Source organism: Dipodomys spectabilis, unplaced genomic scaffold, assembly GCF_019054845.1.
Source record: "Dipodomys spectabilis isolate Male_0828 unplaced genomic scaffold, ASM1905484v1 ptg000002l, whole genome shotgun sequence".
Lineage (NCBI taxonomy): Eukaryota > Metazoa > Chordata > Mammalia > Rodentia > Heteromyidae > Dipodomys > Dipodomys spectabilis.
Window position 1 is genome coordinate 53172295 of NW_024870679.1, and position 21975 is coordinate 53194269.

The window sequence follows — 21975 nt, forward strand, 5'->3', positions numbered from 1 at the left end:
CAGGATGAATTGTTCTGCATCTTCAGGGCACTGCCAAAGCCACTGTCATTCTCAGTATTCTTCCCCAGATCCAGGAGCAAACCACAGTGCCCTAGCCTGGCACACAAGCCCAGCAAGGCCTCCTGCTCAGCTGCATCCTCTTTCCTGGGATATCCCCTTCCTGTTTTGCAGCAGTGAGTGCCATCGGCACTCCTGAGCCCCCATCATCCTCTTGACGGTTCTCCTGAGGTTCTGTAGTCTATTCACATCATTAGGAGACCCACAGATTTCTTCCGCTCCACATATCCACAGCCACAGTGGACTCCCGTTGTGCTCCCAGATCTGCCTGGTTCTGCCGGAGCATAGCCAGTTTTCACCATGGCAGACTGTTCCTATATGCCTCACCAGCCTTGTGGAGGAAGGGCCTGTTAGAGCCTCAGATTACAGAGGAGGGAACAGAGGACCCTAACACTTGCTCTGTGAATCTCCACTGAGTCAAGTGAGCTTGGGAATCCCTTAGGAACAGTCCACATCTGTCCTTCCCTGCCCCCACATCCATTCAGGCAAGTGTCCCTGCTCCTTTGAATTATTCTAGCAGTTTTCCAATAGCTCTCCTCCATTCTTGTTTCCTCAAATCCATCCTCCTTTTACCCCTGGAGTGAACTTCAAGGAAAACACAGAACTGGTTATTAGATTCCTTCTCCTGGTTCTGAGAATGAAACCCAGCTCTTCAAATACATTCTACCAGGGTTGTTCTCCAGACTGCCAGAACTCCATGTTCACAAGCATAGAGCTGAATGGCAATGAATGAATTTTCTGAGCCATTACTTGCTGAGCCCATGGATTGTCTGCTGGTTCCCAAGGCCTGCATGGACAGGACTGGGTCTGTGTGACTCACAGCTAGCCTTACCCACACAGTGGGGCTGGGGAATGCGAATAAACGAGGGAATCACCATCTCAGCCTTTCTCTTCATGTAGTCCCCATCATTCCCCCCTACGTACTGCAACACACCAAGGAGGCTGTGCAGGTGTCTCTTCCTGTAGCCTCCGTGCCTCTGTGGGGCTGTGCCTGTTCCCCTCTGTGCTGCCACATCTCTCCACTCACCCAGGATATCGCTCCTAAGGTCTTGTCCTGCTGTTCTTCCTTCAGCACACAGTCAGCTTAAGGAGCTCTCATTCTTGTCATCTGGAGCTACCTCTCCTCCAGTGCCACCCACACTGGGATCCATGGCAAACTGCAGGGAAGTCAGGGACAAAGCCCTCCCCCAAAGTGGTGAGCTCAGGTGAGCCCCAGGTAAGGCCAAAAAAACAAAAAAAAAGCTCTACAGTCAGACTGATGTTACAGGTCTTCTGTCTCCATCTGTCCTGGCTTCAAGTTTCTCTGGAAGGTGAACTTCTTTACTAGGTTCCATGAAACAGTTTGATGGTGAGAAAATAGAGGTAGGGAAAGCAGCCTAAGTTTTGGAGTCAGACAAATCTAGACCAGAATCTTCTTTCTACTCTGTCAAGCCCCTTGAAGGCTAAAAACTATAAACCCTTTCTAGGCTAAAAAACCAGTGAACAGCAAGTTTCTTAGTTCAATTTAGAATATACTCTCAGGCAGCTAGCTGGACCTCTCTCTCCCTCGCCCTCCTCCCCTTCTGTCTGCTTCTCTCTCTCCTCTCTCTCTCTCCCTCTCTCTCTGTTCTGGAGATTAAACTCAGATTTTGCTAAGCCTGCTTAGTACTACCACTTGAGCTATACCTCTGACCCCCTTTGCCTTAGTTACTTTTGAGGTAGTCTCACTTTTTGCTTGGGGCTAGCCTGTTTTGACCCTCCTACTACTTCTTCCTTATGTTCCTGTGATTAGCAGGCATGAGGCCTGAACTCTGGGCCTTGACACTGTTCCTCAGCTCCTCAGCTCAATACTAGCACTTTACCACTTGAGCCACAGTGCCACTTCCAACTTTTTCTGCTTATGTGGCGCTGAGGAATCGAACCCAGGGCCTCATGCATGCAAGGCAAGCACTCTACCACTGAGCCATCTTCCGTCCAGTCTTTTTTTTTTTTCCTTTTCGTTTTTGGTGGTCATGGGCTTGAACTATAGGCCTGGGCACTGCCCCTGAGCTCTTCAGCTCAAGGCTAGCACTCTACCACTTAAGGCACAGCGCCACTTCCGGCCTTTTCTGTTTATGTGGTGCTGAGGAATCAAACCCAGGGCTTCATGCATGCGAAGCAAGCACTCTACTGCTGAGCCACCTTCCCAGCCCCAAGTTATAGTGTTTTGATTTTAGGGCCTTTTGCTTGCTTGGCTTGCTTGCTTGGCTGGCACTCTAGCACTTGAGCCATGACTTGTAGTCTGCCTTCTTGCTGATTATTTTGGAGACAGAAACTCATAGATTTTCAGTTCAGGCTAGCCTTGAACCTTGATCCTTCAGATCTCAGACTCCTGAGTAGCTAGGATTACAGGTATGTCACCAGTGGCCAGCTCAGACTTCTTTTTCTTTTTCATTTTTTTATGCTTGAGCTTGTCTCGAACTACAATCCCATAGTCTCTGTCTCCCACATGCCTAGCATTACCGTCTTGAGCCACTGTTACAGGCTGGTTTGGGTTTTTCGTTTTGAGTCTCACTGTGTAGCCCAGGGTGACCTGCAAACTCATGATCCTTCTGCCGCCAATTCTCTAGGGATTACAGGTATACACCAATGTGCCCAGCCAAGATTTCTTTTTGACTTAAGTTCCTCATTTTTGAAATGGCAGGAATCGAATCCCATTTGCAGAGTTGTGTGAAAGAGGACATGTGTCATTGTGGAAGTGAGTTCTGGAGCCAAATGCCCAAGTGTAAGCCCTGATGACTCCCCTCAGCGGGGTTCCTAAGTTCACACAACAGGATCTATTATGAGTAGATAAAGAAGGGTAGGAATTTATTACAGAATGTTAGGCAGTTCCCAGGTTCTGGGGGAGACCTCATGAACAAGGTGTCATCAAACTCTGGGGGCACTTTTTGTAAAAACACTACTACCTGGTCACCTAACCCTATGGCACTGGGGCAGGATATGAAAGGCTCTGTCACTGCCATATCTAAAGTGCAGTGATTTTTTTCATAAGTGCTCTGATGGATAGTGCCTCAATCACCCGACTGGAGACACATAGGAGTTGAGGGCAGGAAGGGATGGCATGCACTGACAACCTCTACTTGCTGATGCTTCTGACTAGCTGTGTGATTATGGGCATGAAAGTTACCCTTTCTCAGCCTCAGTTTTCTCATCTGAAAAATGGGGATGAAAGTAGGATCTGCTTCATGGACTGTGAGGATTAAAATTTGCTGATCTGTAAAAAAGCTTTAGATGAGAACTTGGCATATAACACATCCTTCCATAGGTGTTAGCTATAATTGTACCCTATTATTATTAGTGAATTTGAGACCTCTTGGCACATAGTTTAGCAGGAAGAAGTTCTTTGAGTATTTGTTGGAAGCAAACCCTGGGCTGAGATGTTAGTGTTCAGAGTTCTTCTTGGCTAGGCCAGACCATCTCAGACAGCCAACAAGAGTTGTGTTGGAATCAAGTTGTTAACTTTTCAGGAATATCACCTTGGGAGCTTCGCAATGATGGGAGAATTTATACCATAGGAACTGGCCAGTGCTACAAATCAGGGTTCCTCCTGTCCCCTAGACTTGACTGCTTCCTGTGGTTAAAGCTTTATCAGCATAGCACAGGCAGATATGGGGTAAGAAGTACATAAGGTGTCTAATGCAGTGCCATTTCTCCTGGCCCTTCCATGTGTGAGCCTTCTCCCCACCTCTTAGGATCAACTTAAATTGTTTTTCTTTATTGAGATTATGTGGTTACATGAATTTCACAGTATTGTGAGATAGTGATACTTAGCTAAAGTCACAAACATAGGAGCAACTTTTTATCCTCTCCCCTCCACCCCTCCAGATGTCAGGATAGATGTCAGGACTTAGGGACTGATCACTGTTTCTTTGGTGGATATCTCTTTTGTACTGATGCCTTTCTGCCAGATAGTGAGTCCTTTTGGGGACGGGCCTCGCAGTGCAATCTCCAGCCTGGGCAGCGGAGGAAGCACACGTAGGGTGGCTGCGTGGACAAGAACTCTGGAGCTGGAAGCCTCAAGCATCTCCACATTGGCTGTCAACACCACCTTCTTTCCTGGTGCCTCTCAGAAGGGCATCACCACCCCAAGCTTTCCCTCTTGGAACCCTGCTGCCATGTGGATCACATAAGAGGGGAGTGTGAAGGAGGGTGGGGAGAGAGGGAGGCTCCTAGAATGATGTGAGCCTCCTCAAGGGTGGGTGGGGAGACTGCCTCCCGCTTTGGAAACATTCTTCTGACTGCTCCAGCACTGCTTAGCACTGCTCAGCAGGCTGCTGGGGCTTGGGAGGAAAAAGCAGGCGGGGGAGGCAAACACCCTTCGTTTTAATTAAAGCCAACTTTACATTGTTGTTCCATTTGCCTGTGTTATTGCATGAGCTTACAATAAAGTTATATGGCGCCCCCCGGGCGACTTGAGCTGCGTGATAGAATGTGTACAAATTCAGCACTCCAGGACGGTGCTGGGCTTCTCTGCAGGCTGAGCAGAGCCAGCCCTGGGTCCTCTGGGGGGAAGGGGGTAGCTCCAAGCCATCACTTAGACTGAGACCTGTTAGCAGTTCCTTTATTTATATTTCATTTCTTTGAAAATCATTTACTGAGTCTTTTCTGTGTGCCTAGCAGTGGGCTAGGTGCCGATTATGCCTGCCCCATCCCCCCCCCCCCCCCCCCCCCCTGCACCTTGCTGCTTGCTCCAAGGAGCACACATACCCCAACTCCAAGGATTTGGCCCTCAACCAATCTTTGGGAGCACCTCCCTTCCCAAATGCTTATTCTGGTCCTCACTCCCCCGCAACCTTTCCCCTCTTGGCTTTGAGGAAGCACCAGTGATTCAGCTAAGCAATCTCTTACCCTAAGCATTTCCCAAGTTTCTTCAGTCTGGTCTCTGATTTCAGAGCATTCCCACCCAGATCATACCCACTCTAGAAGGCTCAATGCCAATGCTGCCTCCTCATTGTAGCCTTTCCTGACTATATGCTTCCACAACCCCCGCCGACCCGGGATGTTTCTTCTTACAAGGTCTGGTTTTTTTTTTTTTGTTGTTGTTTGTTTTGTTTTAAAATTAAGATATATCTAGAGGACTGGGAATGTGGCTTAGTAGTAGAGTGCTTGCCTAGCATGCACAAAGCCCTGGGGTCAATTCCTCAATACTACATAAACAGAAAAAGTCAGAAGTGGCTCTGTCCAGGCCCTGAGTTCAAGCCCCAGGACTGGCAAAAATTAAAATAAAATAAAAATTATACACACACACACACACACACACACACACACACACACACACACACACACACAGAGAGAAATGTATGGATCTTTTTTATCTTTTTTTTTGGTGGTACTAAGTTTTGAATTCTAAAGCCCCTGTCCACTTAGCTACAGTAACAGTTTTATCTCCAGCCCCCTTCTTTTTGGTGACCATGTGGGTCTTGAACTCAGGACTTGGGCACTGCTGTCCCTGAGCTGCTTTTGCTCAAGGCTAGCTCTGCCTTTTGTTTGTAGTTTTAGTGGAGATAAGAATCTTACAGACTTTTCTGCTCTGGCTGGCTTTGAACCATGATCCTCAGATCTCAGCCTCTAGAGTAGTGAGGATTACAGGCGTGAGCTACTATCACCTAGCTTGTTCCTGTCTTACAAGGACCCTACCTTATGATCTAATGTAGTTCTAATTACTTCCCAAAGAACTTTCCTCTAAATATCTTTACGTTAGGTATTAATATTCTCATATGCAAATTTTAGGGGACACAAGCCTTCAGTGCCTAGCATGAGAAGGTCCTGTTTTACTTTTTAAAGTTATTTTTTGGGGTCGTGGCTCACATTTTTTGGGTGTTGGCCTCAGACAGTGATCCTTCTGCTTCTGCTTCCTGCATATCTGGAGGGGGGGAGGGGAGGGCAGGCACAATCATGAATTGCATCCAACATTTTTTTTTTTTTGAGATGGGGTCTTGGTAACTTTTTTGACTGAATTGTACAGGAATCATTTCTTGATCTCTGCCACCTAAGCTGGGGTTAAATGGGTGTGCCACCATGCCCATCCTTGAATGAATCTTAAATGTGGTTTGATGAGTTTTAACAAATGCATTTATTGATGTACTATTACTCCAATTATGTCAGAATCTTTCCATCACCCTAGAAACTCCCTCATGATCCATCTCGATGCCATTGTTAGAACTTCTAACACTATTTTTTTTTCCTGTCCTTTAACCTTACACAAATGGAATTAAAATGTTTTAGATCCAGTTTCCTTTGCTCAGTATGTGTTTTTTTTTTTTTTTTTGTCCAAGGGGCTTGAACTCTGGGCCTGGGTGCTGTCCCTCAGCAATTCAGCTCAAGGCTAGTGCTCTACCACTTGAGCCACAGTGCCACTTCTGGTTTTCTGAGTGGCTTTTTGGAGATAAGAGTCTCACGGCTAGGCGCTGGTGGCTCATACCTGTAATCCTAGCTACTCAGGAGGCTGAGATCTGAGGATCGCAGTTCAAAGCCAGCCTGGCAGGAAAGTCCGTGAGACTCTTATCTCCAATAAACTATCAGAAAACCAGAAGTGGTACTGTGCCTCAAGAGGCTAGCCTTGAGCTGAAGAGCTGAGGGACAGCGCCCAGGCCCTGAGTTCAAGACCTGTGACCGACAAAAATAAAATAAAATAAAATAAAATAAAAGTTTCATGGACTTTTCCTGCCCGGGCTGGCTTTGAACCGCGATCCTCAGATCTCAGCCTCCTGAGTAGCTAGGATTGCAGACGTGAGCCACCAGTGCCCAGCAAGAAATGAATTTTTCTTTCTCTTTGGTAAATGCTTATAAGTAGAATGGTTGGATCATTGAGTAGGTATATTTTTAATATTCTATGAAACTGCCAAAGAATTTTCCAAAGTGGTGATACCATTTTACCAGCATTTGGTTGCAGCACCAGCAATAATGAATGTTCTGGTTGTTTTACATCCATGCCAACATTTGCTATTGTCACTCTTTTTTAGTTTAGCTATTCTATTGGATGTTTAGTTATATAACTATAATTGTAACTTGCATTTATAGATGATTAATGATGAATACTTTTTTTTTTTTTTCTTTTTGGGGCCGGTCATGGGGCCTGAACTCTTGGCCTGGGTACTGTCCTTCAGTTCTTCAGCTCAAGGCTAGCACTCTACCACTTGAGCCACAACGCCACTTCCGGATTTTTTTTCTGCTTATGTGGTGCTGAGGAATCGAACCTAGGGCCTTAAGCATGCAAGGCAAGCGCTCTACCACTGAGCCACCTTCCCAGCCCTGATGAGTACTTTTTAATGCACTTTTTACTATTTATATCACTTGTGATATGACTGTTCAAGTAGCTGTCTTTTTTATTAGATTGTTATTGTATTATGATTTCACACACACACACACACAAACACCATGTGCCCTCTTCCCCTACTGCTGTACTAAGGATGCTGGGATGCATGCTAAGTACAAACTCTACCACTGAATTACATTCTCAGCCCAGAGTTCCTTGTATTTTTTTTTTTAAATATTGTAAAGGTGAGGTTCCAGAGGGGTTAAGTAAGGTAATGAATGCTTTCTTTTTGAACAATGTTAATCCCTCCCTCATTTTCTCCTGTTCTCCCCCCCTCCCCATATTTTGAATACAAGTAAGAGGCAAGCCATAGTAACTTTTTTCATTTTTCTTTCTCTTCCTTTTTATTTCTATTTCTCTATCTTTTCCCTCCCTCCTTATCTCCCTTTCCCTCTTCCTGTTCTTCCTTTTTCTCTTCTTTCCCTCTTCTCTTCCCTCTCTCCCTCTTTCCTTCCCTTCCTTCTCTCTTTTCTCCCTTCCTTTTTTTCCTTCCTTCCTTCACTCCTTCCCCCCTTCTCCCTCCCTCCCTCAAGATATCATACCTGGCTTGATTTTAAAAAATAACAACAAATCTATTGGTGAATAAAAGTTTTATCAAGTTCAACTAACCAATTTTTACTTTATGGCAACGCTTTTGTGTACTTATGAACTTTTTTTTTCCTACTTTAAGGTCATAAATATACTGTCTTATACTTTCTTCTAGAAGTTTTATAGCTTTTGTTTTCAATTTTAGGTCATAGTGAATTTTCAATGAATTTGCTTGGTGTGGGGTGAGATAGTGGTTGAGGCTGTTTTCCCTTGTGGTCATCCATTTATTCTGTGCTGCTTCTTGGACTTGGTTAGGAATCCATTGATGATATATGTGGCTCTCATGTAGATTCTACTTGTGTCAGTGGCCTAGTTATTTACTCTTATTCCAGTTGTAACTTTTCTTGATTACTATGGCATCCTAGGGCAGATTGAGCTGTGTGATGGAATATGTCCAAGTTCAGCATTCTAGGAGTGTGCTTGGCTATTTGGTAATTGTTGAACTCAAGTGATCATAAGTCCTCTATCCCTGTTGTTTTTACCAGATTGTGTGTCATTTGCATTTCCATGTAAATTCTTCAGAAAAGGCTATATTATTATTATTATTATTTTGGGAGAGAGCCTTGCACATGCTAGTTGAGTGATCTACCACTGATCTATATCCCCAACTACTATTGTCATTTTTTTATTAGGATTTTATTGAAAAACATCAATTTATTTAGGGGATTTATTCTAAGCTTATAAATTCAGGAGATGGTATACTTCTCCATTTCTCAAGAACTTTACTTTTTTCATCAATGTTATTTAATTGTTTTTAATTTTAATTTTTAACTGTTATTATAAAGGTGATGTGCAAAGGGGTTACAGTTACATAGTCAATGTGTGTATTTCTTTTTGGACAATGTCAACTTTTCCCTCATTCTCTCTCAGTTTTTCCCTCCCAACCTCACTCACAAGTTATATAGTTCATTTTCAGCAGAATGTCTAGTATGTACCACTGTTGCATTTCAGTAGCAGTAGTATTTTAGATTGTTATTTTTGTTTTTGTGGGTGCCAGTACTGGGTGGGGCTTGAACTCAAGGCCTGGGTGCTGTCCCTAAGCTTTTGTGCTTAAGACTAGAGCTCTACCACTTAAGCCACAGCTCCACTTCTGGTTTTTTTTGATGGTTAATTGGAGACAAGAGTATCACAGACTTTCCTGGCTTCAAACTGTGATCTTCAGATCTCAGCCTCCTGAATTGCTAGGATTATAGGTGTGAGGCACTAGTGCCTGGCTGTATTTTAGTTTTTATTACAGAAGTTTATACCTGCTTTGTGGTTTACTCATATAATGTTTTATTTTTGATGCCATTTAAAATTATTTAAACTTTATTTTTGAATTGTTCATTGCATATATAGAAACATATATACACATATGCTTTGTGTTCTTGCTGAATTCATTTTCAAGCTATCATGAATTTTTGATAGACTCCTTAGCTTTTTCTATATTTAGAATCTTATGTGAGCAAAGACAGGTGTCTGTCTTTGTAATTTGTAGACCCTTGCTCCCTCATATCAGGGCTCCCAAAAGGCCTTGGATCCTGGAGACAGTTTGTGGTTCGGAGGGGAGTGAGGCTGCCTGAAATCAGAACACAGCATCTACTGAGCATCTGATAATAAGAACAACCCAGTGGCCATTTTATTAACTGCTATTTGATATTTATTCCATGGTGTATTTGTTACTTTCGCAGCACAGTGACAAAATACTCGACTTAAATAACCTAAGTGAGGAAAGAATTATTTTAGCTCACAGTTTTGAGATTTTAGTCCATAGCCCTTGCTCCATTGATTCTGGTTCCATGGTGAGGCAGAACATCACTGTGATGGGAAATATGGAAGAAGAGGCTGTTCACCTCATGGTGGATGGAAAACAGAACAAGGAAGGCGCTAAGGGACCAGGTATAACCTTCAAAGACAAGTTCCCATTGGCCTACTCCCTTTAACTAGGACTCACCTACTAAAATTTTCAGAATCGCCCCAAAAAGTGTCACCACCTAGGACCAATCATTCAACACATAAGCCTTTGGAGGACATTTCATTTTCAAATCACAGTACATGCATACAACAGATATGAGCTCAAACTCACTGGATGGATCCTATAGATCCTTCTCCCAAGACCATGCCAATTTTCCTTAATTCTCTGTTTTTTTGGGGCAGCTAGATTCTGCTCTCTGTACCCCAGTCTCTGGCTATAATTCTGTTTTACTCAGACCCTCCTCTAGGCCTCCTCCTCTTATATCACCAACAGCAGAGATCGGATATGACATGTTCCCACTTCTAACTCATCTTTCCATCTGTCAATTTTTCCTGTCAATTTTGGCCTGCATCTCACATATTGGTCCTCAGCCCCACCTTTTTCTGTAAAATGCTCAACATCCACCTACCTATGCTGGTACCTTTGCTTGGAACAACCTTCCACAAAAATCTCTAATTGTGTTTGATCACCCCTTCCCCCCAATCCAGTGTGATGGTTTCATACAGGCCACTTGTATTGTTGACCCCTTGATCTGTGTGATTTAGAAGAACCATGACAGTGTGCTCTTGTAAACTCAAGTGTACACAAGGAAGGGGTGCTGGATGTAAGGAGTAAAAATCAAGACATGCAATTCAATCTCAGTTTCAGATAACTGAGAATCATTTTTAGTATAGTATTTAGAACACAATACCTGGGGTCTGTTTTTTTAATGGGAAAATTATGTATTTAACTGAAATGTAACTGGGATGCCTGCATATCATATGGCCAGCCTAGTCCTCAGATCTGTAAGTTTATGGTAGCAGAGCAGCCCTCTGGGAAGGGTGTAGTTTTGTTATGGCTTAGGCTGGGAGAGGGCCTGGAAGCCGGGAATTGGAACTGACCTAAGAGCCCATTTAGTTTAGAGGTCTTCCCCCCCCCCCTCCCCCGTCCCCCCAGCCAACTACATTGACCAGAAAATGGAAAGACATGCCCCAGTTCACACAGCAGGTAGGCTGGAATTCAGGGCCCCCCATTCCCCAGCATGGCTCCCCCTGTGCCAGCAACCCTGTGCTCCAGGCTGCCAGAGCAGCTCAGGTTCCCATTCCCCTGCCCCTGCCCTGCCCTTGGCTGGCTTCAGAGGGGGGTCTGATGACGAAATGTGATCCTGCCATAAAATCTATGCTGAACCAACCTTTCTCACAGCCCACCCGCCCGCCTCAAAGGGGGGTGCCTAATCCCCATTTATGGAGCCCAGCAGCTGGGCCCAGTCTGACTCTTTGAACGTGAGCTTGGGGTACCCTGGGTCAGCTAGGCCTAGGCCAGGGGAACCTGAGAATGAGGACATTTAGGGAAGCTGAGCAAGTCCAGAGCCCAGCCTGGTCATAGGCCACCCAGCCCAAGGAACTTCAGTCAGCACCACAGCACGGAATCAGAGGGGCTGGGGCCGGAGGGTTGATACCTTTCAGAGCATGAGTAAAGCTGGATCCTCTTCCAGAAGCTGGGGAAGGCTGCTGGAGAGCTTGGAGCATAGAGCATGTGGTCATCTTAGGAAGATGTTTGCAGACCCCTTAAAAGGCTTTGGAAGTAATTCAGGTCGACTAATTCCTGTTCTGTATCACAGCAGTGCAAGACAGGCAGAAGCAAAGACACAGCAGGGAGGTCAGGAGGTGGCACCTGGTCTCAGGGACATGCCAGTGCTCTGGTTTGGGTAGGGTGCTGGGCAGAGATGACAATATAGAGGCAAGGGATGTCAGGGAATGTTGGGAGTTGGGGTTGGAGGTATGGCTCAGTTGATAAAATGCTAGCAAATGAGTAAAAAGCAGGAAGTACTGAGTTCAAGTCCTGATGTCAGACCTAAAATAAGAAAAGAAAAGAAGCTGGGCTGCTGTCTTTGGCCTGTAGAGATGCAACAGATAGGAGGTGGCCCTAAGAGAGTTGGGATAGTTGGGATAGAAATTCTGAGGTAGGCATTCTCAGCCTGGGGACTTGAGCCCATCATTACTGAGGGGAGAGGAGAAGAGGGTCCAAGAGCCAGTTCTGAGGATCACTCATATTCAGAGCAGGGCAGGAACAGAAGAGACCCTGCAGGAGACAGCAAAGGTAGCCAGAGAGGTGGCAGGTAACCCAGAGAAGTGACAGGAGCCACCTTAGGATGGGAGGGAAGGAGATAAGGCCAGGAGTTCCGGGCCTCAGTGAAAGGTAAGGGTGTATTTGGGACCTATCCAGCTGCCCAGCTCCCATACCACGTATAGCAGAGAGGGTGTGGGGAGTGGAGACTCAGTATTTGCAGACATGTGTGGGCACACCACAGGGACACATGTGAATAACACATTCTTGGATAAAGCAAATGCAGCAGTGATTGAGACTTATGGTGTACAGCTGCATATATGGGTATATGCACAAACACATTCAGACTTATTCATAGATGCTGAGCTAGGCACAGATACACACAGCTCAACGGACACACACTTGTTAAACATGCATGTGCATGTGGGCTCACATCAGGGCACATTCAAATGCACAAACATTTAAGTATATATACATATATAACTATACACACAATCAGAGCTGTCAGAGCTGGGTTCTGAACCCATGGACTCTACTACTGCCTAGTGTTTCTATAATATCCCCAAGCCAGGGAGTCTCCAAGCCTAGACTTATTGTAAGAGGTTGGAGTCCCTCATCTGAGCAGCCCTACTCGGTTCCCCAGGGGCATCTTCCTGCTCCTGGAATTTCTCACCTCCAGGCCTTTCCAGGTCTTCCAGGCCAGCCAGATCCACTGCGGAAGGCGGGGGGGGGGGGGGGGGGGGGGGGGGGGGGGGAACCCTGGGAACGTCAAGTTTTCGGACGTCTCAGCCTGCGGGAGTCACCCTCGGGCGGGGCGGGGGCTCGGTGTCCTCACCTGTACTTGGCCGGCGGGGGCGCGCACCACAGTGGAGCCAGCGATGGCCAGCGCCGCGGTGCGCGCCTGGCTGGAGACCGCGATCGCCCGCAGTGCGGTGCCTGGCTGGGGGCCTGGGGAGCGGCGGCGGGGAACGGCGATCTCCCGCGCCTCGGTGCGCGCCCGGCTGGGGACGGGAGGGGGGCGGGGTGCAGCGGGCATCGCGATCCGCGACGCGCGGAGCCGCGAGGGGCGGGGCGAGGCGGCGAAATGGCTTTTCCAGATTAGGGGCCGAGCCGCGCTGTTGACACAGTCATAAGTTTTAATGAGAAATGTTGAGTATTTGTGTGGGAGACGCAGCCTCCGTGCGCACAGATGCGGCACTGGCGGCGCGGGGGGCCCGGCCCTCCCCGGGTGGGGGGGCCGCCGCCGCCGCCACCACCGCCACCACGGATTCCTTTCAGGCCGAGGGGAAACGGTGACGCCCGCTCACCTTTGAACTGCCAGGGCCGCTGTTTACCTTGGCCGCCCGGGTGGCAGTTTTACAGATATTAAATACGGACCCGAGGGGGAGCTGAGCGCCTGGTTGCGCGCCCCCGCCCGGGCGGGCCGCGCACTCGGGGCGGCGATGCCTGGGCCTCCGCACTGCGCCGGGGATCGGGGGTCCCGGCTGCAGATGGCATCCGTATTGTGCGTGGGGAGACGCCCGGGCGCTCCCTGGTCACCCACACCCCAGCCGGTTTGTCTCCTAATTCGATTTTCTGGGTCGGGCGGAGCGATGCGGAGGAGGCCCAGGGCTGTCTGCGCGGGACTCAACCAACTCCTTGGCGTGTCTACATCTGGAAAGTTCAGGGCACCGGCCCAGGCGACTCCTCGACGAGGCTCGGGTTGCCAGGCTCCCCTCAAGGGGCAAGGGAGGACCTCAAAGACCCCCGTGGGACCGAGGAGGACTGGGCCTGAGCCCCGGGCTTCAGCCGGCAGTCAGAAGGCTCCCCGCAGAGGCACAAGCCATGTTGATTTTACGGAGAAGGCTGCTCTGCACATTTCACTGCTGATTTATTGGTTTTTAACTAGATCCTTATGCTGGCTAAAAAAGCCATCTTGCACTTTGCAAGGCTCTGTTGACTGCTGCCGAAAATTGACACAGGGGCTCCTCTTGTCTCCCTTTAGTCTCTCCCTAACCTCCCCCCTCCCCTCCGCCCCCCTACTGAAAGGGCCAAGGTGGAGGTGTGATCATGGAGTCCCTTCTCAGGAAGGAGCCTCAGCTGCAGCCTCCGGGGCCCCTGACCACCTGCCGTGTGTACTGGGGTGAGTGTGTTTGTGTGTATAAGAATTTATAGACCTGAAGGGAGGGGCTGGAAGAGGTGCAGGGCCCACATGGATCCTAGCAAATACTGCTCATCCTTCCCCTCAGGCTTCACAGAACTTTTGTAATCTATTGGAGTGAACTTTGGGGTCAGACAAATGTGGATTAACATCCTGATTCTGTCTCTGCTGTGTGATTTGGGGAAGCTGGATAAACTGTCTGATCCCTGATTTGTCATCATTGGAATTCTTCTCTGCCATATAGGGATCTCATGAGATCTGATGTCAGCCCTACTAGGCCAGGGCCCAGCACACAGATTAGATTCCCTTCTGATTGGTCCTCACTAACTCCCGATACAGGAAAACTCCTTAACACAGAGTGTGAGTGACTTCACACTGCCTCCCAGGGGCTACATTGTGTTTCATAATTCAAGTGGAAGATTATAGCCTAATATATACCATAAACTTATAAATTATAAAGTACTTTTAACCCATCAGCTTTTCAAATCCTCATAAAAGTTCTGAGAGAAGACACAGGCAACAACAACAGCAACAAAAAGAGTAGCAAAGTCATGTTACCCAGAGGGGCTTTAGTATAAAAACTGCAATTTGAAGCCAAGATGGTCAAGTTCTAGCCTAGAGCTCGATTTTTGGTGTTTCAGCTGATTCTTATTCAACATTGCTCCTTTTCTGATTTCACAGAAAGAGAAGTTAGACCTTAGGTACATACATAGTATATGCTCAGCTGTGAGGGTCCTCATTTAGGGGACGGGGAAGCTACACAGACACCCACCTGTAGGGAGAGGCCTCTTTGGTCACCCCTGGAAAAGCCACCAGAGAGCAGGGTGGGCACAGTGAAGACAGGTCTGATTGAGACCCATAGAACTCAGAAAGCCAAAGGAGGACGCTGGCTGCATCTGCAGAATCCATCAGCAGCTTGATGGGTCGCCGTTAAACAAAGATGGGATAAGGTTACACGTGTTTTCCGTGGGAGTCGGGTCCGATTTCAGCCTGATGATTTAGTCAGGTGTAAGCATGAAGTTTCCAATTTAGAGAAATAAATCTCCAGTGATTTTATTATCCCCTGTTTTACCCTGACACCCAACTTCACCCCGGCCCCCTGTCAAAGCCCTCATGATGTGTTTATATAGGGCGCACTGTAATTGATTGGCGTGCAATAGAACATGACACAGAAAATGTGGCCTTCCCCACTAGGCCCAACTCTGGGAGCTTCCATATTTCATCATCCCCGAGGCCCAATCAGAGGCCCCCACTTGCTGTGGCCACAAATTCCTGGGATTCTAGATTGTCTGAAAATAGGAGTATGAGGCCAAGGGGTCCAGCTGGGCCCCCCAAGGTGGTCTCAAGGGAGAGAAGGGGCGAAGAACACTTGGGAGAGCCTCCTGCCCTGGGTTGGGCTAGCTGGACTCAGGGCCAATTCAGCCTACTGTGAGAGTAGCCAGATTGAATTATCCACGGCTTGAAGGTTTGGGAATTCTAAAGTTCTAAGCTTCGGACATGGTCAGTTTCAAGTAATTTGCTGTTTCAAGTATCTCTGAATCTGTGTTCCTAGATTTATGAGTCTATAGTAATACCGTGTAATACGTGTGAGGCCATGGACTACTTTAGTAATATTTCGAATGAATATGAATGCAAATATAGACACGGATCTGCATACTGACAGCGATGTCTGAGCCAAGAGTGGCTCCACTGTTAACCACACTTTAAGAGCTTTTAATTGCTCAGCACTGTACAAGGCATGTTCTACAATTCGTTTATTCTCCCAACAACCTAGATAGAAAGAATTGCTATATATAACACCAATGAAGATCAGAGAGGGTAGAAAATACTTGTTGAAGGCTATACAATGGTCTCTCATTCCCCGCCCCCCTTCCCTCCCCCCCCCAAAAAAAAAGCAGCAAGACAAAACTTGGGAAAGCTGGCAGATGTGATAAGAAGCAACCCCCAATCCTCATGAGTGGTTGTCACAAGTTCATCTAATATAGCTCTTAGAGTGTTAGCTCAATTATCATTGACTTAGTCTTCAGCCAGGAGAAGTATTGGGGGTAAGGATTCCTTAAGACCTGGGCTTCAATCAGGATCTGGATTCTCCCTGGTGAGATCTTCTTTCCATTGACATTTCTGATGATAGTTTCTATGTTGTAATGAGCTGTTCAACTTTTCTGTAACTTTTCCTGTAACGATTACTTATTTATTTACCTTTAATTACTCATTTATGCTGGTCCTGGAGCTTGAACTCAGGACTTTGGTGCTGTCCCTGAGCTTTTTTTGCTTAAGACTAGCATTCTGCCATTTGAGCCACAGTTCCATTTGCAGCTTTTTGGTGGTAATTGAAGATAAGAGTCATAGACTTTCCTGCCCAGGCTGGCTTGAGACTGCAATCATCAGATCTTAGCTGTCTGAATAGCTAAGATTATAGGTGTGAGCCACTGGAACCTGGCTTGCATTTATTGTTAAGTAGTTATATAAAGGTGTTTCAACATGTCAATTTATGGGTATAATGCATTGTTCCAATATTTTTGACTTAGTGGCTTTAATTCAGTTCTGTAAGGCTACAGAATAAACATACTTTGGAGATTTCAAAATATAGTAAATCAAATTCTTACTCTTTTGGTCACTAAACATTCATCCATCCAAACACCCCCCTGTCCATCCTCATTTTATCTGCTTGGTCACTCACCAGCTACATATCCATTTATCAACAATGATTCTCCTTTTTTCACATCTCCATCTCTCCATTCACCCATCCTCCATTCAATAGTTTAGCCATTTACCATGCACCCATTCATTCACCCATTTAGATAAGCATGCATTTATTCATTAAGGAACGATAATTCAAATGTACTTGTTAGGCACTCTGTAATGCTCTCAGTAAGTTTGGGACAGAAATGAACCTCAGAAATAGCCATAGAGCTCATTCATCACTAAATGAGAACCATTTAGGAACTGAATCTCAGCAGTTTGTAAATCAGTATTCAGTGTGGAGTCCAGGCTGTAAGTGCAGTCCGGACCCAGAAGACCTTTGAGGGGCTGCTCAGAGTGCTTCTGGTGTAGGATGTTTTCTACTTTACACAATCCTTGCCTCAACTAACATTGAAGTTCTATACTGGGCCTAGTCTTGATTCCATTGATTTGTTTATTTGTTTAACAAACACTTTGTGTGTGTCAGTACTAGGGCTTGAACTCAGGATCTTGTGCTCTTGCTTAGTGTTTTTTGCTCATGGCTAGTGCTCTAAAACTTGAACAATACCTCAAATTCCTGGGTTTTTGCTATTTATTGGCCATTAGAGTCTCTGAAATTTGTCTGCCTAGGCTGGCCTTGAACCATGATCCTTAGATACCAGCTTTTGAGAATAGATAGGATTATGGACTTGAGCCACTTGTACTTGGATATTATCTATAAAGTCTTAGGATATGGTAGTGAATATTGCATACAATATCTTGCCCTTTAAAAGTTTAATTATGTAGGGCAGAAAACACATATTAAACAAACAAAAATGCTTAATATGATTTTGGATAGCTACAGTAATATTTAAGAAAAAAGAGCAGAAGATGATCACTGAACAGGAAGCAAGATGCTGTTTTAGGCAGGATGATCAGGAAGGCTTCTCTGAGAATGTCCACTGGAGAAAGTAGGAGATGGACAGGGGGTCAGGGATGTTGGGAGGCTTAGGGCCTTAGTTGAAATGAGAGGAATGGTACAATAGGAAGCAGGAGCTGAAGATGGCTTGAAAAACCTGCTCAAGAAGTCAACCCTTTGTGGTCTACAGAGGGCATCATTAGGCTTACCTCACCTGTGAGGATGTTTCCCTGATTCATGGTGAAGCCTAGGAAGAGCATGTGATTTGTTTGTACCTCAGAGAGGGCCACGGGTCTCACACCAGAACCAGTATACAACATTGTTCCTGGTGTGCACCTGTCCTCCAGAGTCTCAAGTCTTTGTGGCCTGTGTGGAGAAGTTCCCTTAAATCACCTGTGTTCTTCTGAAGGTGAAGGCATGGTGGGACCATGTTCCTGGAAACTCCTGATTTCTTTGTCTGTCAGAGGAAAATGGTGACCCTCAGAATCCCTAAGAGACTAGAACAGGGTTTTAATGATGGGGGAGTCCAGGAGAGGTTGAAGCTTAAGGCAAAAGTGAGTGCTTTGTCTTTAAGGACAAAGCAAAGAGCTTTCTTCACTGGACAGAAAAACAAGGCTTAGCACTTGTTTGGAGGTGGTCTGGGATCTGGGAGTCCAGGCACCTGGCCTCTAACCCAAGATTCAGTTTCCCTCACAGTAAAAACCAACTAGAGGATTAGATGTTTGTGAATCTTTTGAGTTTAGGACATACTTGATTTGAATCAATATTAAATAAATGAGGATTTCAGCAAAGGTGGCCAGATTAGGTATCACCTCACTGTCCATGATATAGTTCTCCTATCATGGTAGTATCTTTTACCTTCTAGAAACTTGGCAGTCAGACACAGGATCCCCCTGGACTCTAAGCCTCAGGGAATCCATTGTACTGGGGATTGTTTGTATCCAAGGATGGCCCATGGTGAGCCATGCCTCCTGGTATTCATGCATGGCCTTGTGAGGTCCCTACTGACACAGAATTGAGATGGGAATCCTTTAGCCCACAGAATGTCAAGGGCAATGATGTCCTGCTGGCTCTAGCTAGAAAGTGCTCATTTTTAAAGTAATGGATTACTATACACGTTGAAGCTAAAACACCACCGATTTATCTGGGGCTATCAGGCCACGCACCATGTGTCTGGGTTCTCTGCTTGGGCTCTCAAGAGGCTGTGATCTCTTTCCCAGCTTGCTGAGGTTGTTGGCATCCTTAAGTCCTTTGCAGCTACAGAGCTCAAGTCCAAATGCCCAGTAGCACTGTATAAGTGCTTTGCATATATCAACTCATTCAATCCGCACTACTTTAGGAAGTAGGGTTCTGTTGATACATCATGTTACAGATGAGGCAGCCGAGGCTGAGATGTGAAATAAGCCAAAGTCACACAGCTAGGAAGTGGGAGGACCCATCTCTTCCCTGACCTAGTGATCTAATTCTGAGATTCTGGAATTTCAGGGTTCTAGAAATGTTAAGATCCAACCACTGCAGGTTTTAATAGCGGCCGGCTTTGAATTCTCAGATTCCAAGATTCTAGAATTCTCAAATTCCAGTTTGCAAAGCAAAGGTCTCTCATCTGTGGGCAAGAGGAGTAGTACACAGGATGTAAAGGGGAATGATAAGCCTTGAACTCTTAGGCCTGCTTGTCTCTCTGCTCCTGAGTTAAAGAGGCTGCTACACCCTAGAGGCACTCAGTTCATTTTTTTTCTTTCTGACATCCGATATCTCTTCGGAATGGGGAGCCCTGGGTGGTAGGAGAGCAGGAGGGAGACCTTGCCCATAATGCCTGCAGCATCCATAGAAGGGGCCAGAATAAGCAGAGAGGCCTGGACACAGAGTTCCCTGAGAATGATAACATTCCCTGTATCCCGCAGACCCCAAATAAATCCTCGTTGTCCTCTGGTGCTGTAGAAGTCCAAGGAAGAAGAGAGCAATGGTGGGAAAAGGCTATGGTGTGTTTGAAGGACCCATCACCCTGGGTGTTGGGTTTCTGTTGGAGTGGGGGCTACATGGCTGGTGGTCCTTAGGAGAGCTGTCCGCTTCAGACTGCAGAGAAGCTGTTTAGGGCCCGGAAGCAGGGCTGGCCAGTCATGTTGTGTAGGCAAAGATAAGGAGCCCTGCAGGTCAGGGTTGACATGTGGAAGCATTTAGGAGCCTGGGAGAGTGGGCACAGTGGAATGAAATGTCCTGGAGCGCTAGAGGCCCAGAGGTTACCCACTCTACTGGTCTCATTCTACAGATGGCGAAACTTGAGGGAAGGGAGTTGTCTCCACAGTACATTTAGCATAGAGCACAACTATAAAAACTAAAATTGACCTCATCTGAGTCTAACCCCTGTGCTTTAGCTACACTGGCTAGTGACTTTCACTCAAAGTTTTGGGCTCCTGCTCATAATATGTACTCTGGAATGACTTTCTACTCTCTCCCTTGCTTATTGAAGCTTCTATCCTTTAAAGGCCAGCTCTAATGCTGCCTCCTCTGGGATGCCTTGCTTTACCCCCACTCACCTTCATCTCTGACATCCTCTTGCCTTCTCTGAGCCCTGAGAACATTTGATCTCTTCTGTGCTTATCTGCTACTTTCTCCTTCAGGGGATTACGCATGGTTATTATTTTTGTTCAGATACTAGTTTACGAAATGTATATGCAGTCTCTTATTTCTCATGAATCCTTTTGCTAGATAAGGAAATTGATGGTGTGAGAAGAAAAGTGATCAACCTTGAAGTCACATAGCCAGAAAGTTCCAGAGAAGAGCTTCACATCAGAGTGTAACAGGCTCCCATGTCTTCACCGTGGCTCCTGCTTTCCCCTCCCTAGGGGTCACTCATGCTCTGGGATGAGGCTCTTGTTCCTGCTGACTTCCTGGTTTTTGTTTCAGAGAAGGCCATGGCTGTACCAGGCCAGCCCTCCTGCCCTTCACTGCCAGCTGTGTAAGGACAGGGCTTCTGCTTTCCTCACCAACTGGCTTCAAGCTCTGACCCCAAAGTGAAACTTGCTCTTGCACTTCCAGACCTCCAGAACTGTGAGCAATAATCAGTTGTCTTTAATAACCAGTCTGAAGCACTTTGCTATGGCGGCTGGGATGACCTCAGAGAAGATGGTCTGGGACACAGATGAGCTGGGTATATGAGCTACTTCAAGGCTGAGGGGTATGGTAAGTGTTTTTAATGGGCCAGAAGAAGAAGAGATGTCTTTAGGCATTCTGGAGGTGTAAGTGACGGTCCATCAATCTCATCATTGGTTCTACCACTCACGCATCTGCCCATCTCATCAGTCACACACACATCCATTCTATTACTGATGTGTCCCTCCATTCCCTCCACTCATGTATATGTCCTTTGTCACTCTCCCGTCCCTCCGTCTATCACTCTTACATGCATTCATTTATTCAATCATTCATTCAATCACAGATCTCAATCTGTGGTGCCATGGCCTGTACTGGGACATCATGTGTCCAGGTTTAGGAGCAGTGAGGGGTATGTTCACTTGACCAAAATGTGACTCCTGTTTCTGCCATTTTCTGTGTCACTTTGACTACTGATCTCTCTGTGTTCTCCATTTGTCATCTGTGAAGTGGGGAAAACCTGAGCCTGTCTCTTGGGGCTGCTGTGAAGAAAAATAGGACAATCTATGTTACATTTAGTCCAGTTTACCGCAGGGCTTAGGGACACCTACTGCATGATCTCAGCTTTATAGTCACCAATTATTATTAAGAATAAAACTCAGCTGGGAGAGAGCAAGGGAAGGGGTAACATTGTCCAAGAGATGTACTTTTTACCTGACTTATGTAACTGTAACCCCTCTGAACATCATTTTTATAATAACAATAAACATTTTTAAAAAGAACAAACCTGATTCCTATGTCCTTCATAGTCTCTGGAGGGAGGACAGGAACATAAGGAGGTGGTGGATCCCAGAAGTGCATAGGCATGAATGTAGTCAGGATCAGGATTCAGATATTTGGCCACAGCACTGGGATACCCAACGCTGTAATCTCCAGCCCATCTTGGAATACATATAGGAAGAAGTTCATTGGCCCCTGGGAAGTCAGTAAGGATAATAACAGACATTCTGCAGGCTCAGAACCCTCTGGGTCTTTTTGCAAAGTCTCTTTCTTCTTAACAAATTTCTTATTTCAGTTTCCTTACAAGATTGAGAAGTAAAATAGGATTGTCAAAAGTAGGAGTCTGAAGAGGAAAGAGAGGTCTAGGAAGGGGAGCAACTCTCTCAATGTCATGAAAAGTGCAGTAA

At 46.2% G+C, this 21975-nt stretch overlaps 1 long non-coding RNA gene across 1 annotated transcript; it reads left to right on the forward strand.

Moving 5' to 3' along the window:
• The first annotated feature begins 674 nt into the window (after window positions 1-674).
• LOC122110320 lies at window positions 675-20890 on the forward strand. The gene is made up of 3 exons (XR_006147856.1): window positions 675-685; window positions 13700-14100; window positions 20410-20890. It is a non-coding gene; the product is annotated as an uncharacterized LOC122110320 (long non-coding RNA).
• Window positions 20891-21975: the final 1085 nt, after the last annotated feature.